Here is a 2,500-nt window from a genome sequence, read left to right on the forward strand (position 1 = left end):
ATTTCTGCCCTATCAACTTTCGATGGTAGGATAGTGGCCTACCATGGTGGCAACGGGTAACGGGGAATTAGGGTTCGATTCCGGAGAGGGAGCCTGAGAAACGGCTACCACATCCAAGGAAGGCAGCAGGCGCGCAAATTACCCAATCCCAACACGGGGAGGTAGTGACAATAAATACTGATACAGGGCTCTTTCGGGTCTTGTAATTGGAATGAGTACAATTTAAATCCCTTAACGAGGAACAATTGGAGGGCAAGTCTGGTGCCAGCAGCCGCGGTAATTCCAGCTCCAATAGCGTATATTAAAGTTGTTGCAGTTAAAAAGCTCGTAGTTGAACCTTGGGTCTGGCTGGCCGGTCCGCTTCGCGGCGTGCACTGGTCCGGCTGGACCTTTCCTTCTGGGGAACCCTATGGCCTTCACTGGCTGTAGGGGGAACCAGGACTTTTACTGTGAAAAAATTAGAGTGTTCAAAGCAGGCCTTTGCTCGGATACATTAGCATGGAATAATAGAATAGGACGTGTGGTTCTATTTTGTTGGTTTCTAGGACCGCCGTAATGATTAATAGGGATAGTCGGGGGCGTCAGTATTCGGCTGTCAGAGGTGAAATTCTTGGATTTGCTGAAGACTAACTACTGCGAAAGCATTCGCCAAGGATGTTTTCATTAATCAGTGAACGAAAGTTAGGGGATCGAAGACGATCAGATACCGTCGTAGTCTTAACCATAAACTATGCCGACTAGGGATCGGACGGGCAACTTTGAATAACCCGTTCGGCACCTTACGAGAAATCAAAGTTTTTGGGTTCTGGGGGGAGTATGGTCGCAAGGCTGAAACTTAAAGAAATTGACGGAAGGGCACCACCAGGCGTGGAGCCTGCGGCTTAATTTGACTCAACACGGGGAAACTCACCAGGTCCAGACAAAATAAGGATTGACAGATTGAGAGCTCTTTCTTGATCTTTTGGATGGTGGTGCATGGCCGTTCTTAGTTGGTGGAGTGATTTGTCTGCTTAATTGCGATAACGAACGAGACCTTAACCTGCTAAATAGCCCGACCCACGTTTGTGGGCCGCTGGCTTCTTAGAGGGACTATCGGCTCAAGCCGATGGAAGTTTGAGGCAATAACAGGTCTGTGATGCCCTTAGATGTTCTGGGCCGCACGCGCGCTACACTGACAGGGCCAGCGAGTACATCACCTTGGCCGAGAGGTCTGGGTAATCTTGTTAAACCCTGTCGTGCTGGGGATAGAGCATTGCAATTATTGCTCTTCAACGAGGAATGCCTAGTAGGCACAAGTCATCAGCTTGTGCCGATTACGTCCCTGCCCTTTGTACACACCGCCCGTCGCTACTACCGATTGAATGGCTCAGTGAGGCCTTCGGACTGGCTCAGGGAGGTTGGCAACGACCACCCAGAGCCGGAAAGTTGGTCAAACTTGGTCATTTAGAGGAAGTAAAAGTCGTAACAAGGTTTCCGTAGGTGAACCTGCGGAAGGATCATTAAAGTGGCGTCCGGCTGCGCACCTCCCCCGCGGGGGTCGCGCGGTCCGTACCTCCCACCCGTGTTTACTGAACTATTGTTGCCTTGGCAGGCCTGCCGGGCCTCTGGCTGCCGGGGATCGCCCGCCTTGCGCGGCGTCCCGGGCGCGCGCCTGCCAGTGGATCAATTGAACTCTTATGTGAAGATTGTCAGTCTGAGCATCATAGCAAAAAATCAAACAAAACTTTCAACAACGGATCTCTTGGTTCCGGCATCGATGAAGAACGCAGCGAAATGCGATAAGTAATGTGAATTGCAGAATTCCGTGAATCATCGAATCTTTGAACGCACATTGCGCCCTCTGGTATTCCGGGGGGCATGCCTGTTCGAGCGTCATTGCAAACCCTTCAAGCACGGCTTGTGTGTTGGGCCAACGTCCCCGCTTGTGTGGACGGGCCTGAAATGCAGTGGCGGCACCGAGTTCCTGGTGTCTGAGTGTATGGGAAATCACTTCATCGCTCAAAGACCCGATCGGGGCCGATCTTTTTTTTTTTTTAATATCCGGTTTGACCTCGGATCAGGTAGGAGTACCCGCTGAACTTAAGCATATCAATAAGCGGAGGAAAAGAAACCAACAGGGATTGCCTCAGTAACGGCGAGTGAAGCGGCAAAAGCTCAAATTTGAAATCTGGCTCCATGCGGAGCCCGAGTTGTAATTTGGAGAGGACACTTCGGGTGCGGCCACGGCATAAGTTCCTTGGAACAGGACGTCATAGAGGGTGAGAATCCCGTCTTTGGCTGCTGGACCGCGCCCATGCGAAGTTCCTTCGACGAGTCGAGTTGTTTGGGAATGCAGCTCTAAGTGGGTGGTAAATTTCATCTAAAGCTAAATATTGGCCGGAGACCGATAGCGCACAAGTAGAGTGATCGAAAGGTTAAAAGCACCTTGAAAAGGGAGTTAAATAGCACGTGAAATTGTTGAAAGGGAAGCGCTTGCAACCAGACTCGGTCGTGGGGGCTC

At 50.9% G+C, this 2,500-nt stretch overlaps 2 non-coding genes across 2 annotated transcripts in view; both read left to right on the forward strand.

Annotated features, from left to right (window-relative positions):
• The window catches only part of CIMG_15521, a 1,799-nt gene extending 297 nt beyond the window's left edge, over positions 1-1,502 (forward strand). Inside the window, exon 1 of the ribosomal RNA XR_001099874.1 lies at positions 1-1,502. This exon is cut by the window's left edge and continues 297 nt beyond it. This is a non-coding gene — a ribosomal RNA (18S ribosomal RNA).
• A 220-nt stretch (positions 1,503-1,722) lies between these two features.
• CIMG_15522 overlaps positions 1,723-2,500 on the forward strand; it is a 3,468-nt gene continuing 2,690 nt past the window's right edge. The window contains exon 1 of the ribosomal RNA XR_001099875.1: positions 1,723-2,500. This exon is cut by the window's right edge and continues 2,690 nt beyond it. This is a non-coding gene — a ribosomal RNA (28S ribosomal RNA).

This window comes from Coccidioides immitis, assembly GCF_000149335.2.
Source record: "Coccidioides immitis RS genomic scaffold supercont3.5, whole genome shotgun sequence".
Lineage (NCBI taxonomy): Eukaryota > Fungi > Ascomycota > Eurotiomycetes > Onygenales > Onygenaceae > Coccidioides > Coccidioides immitis.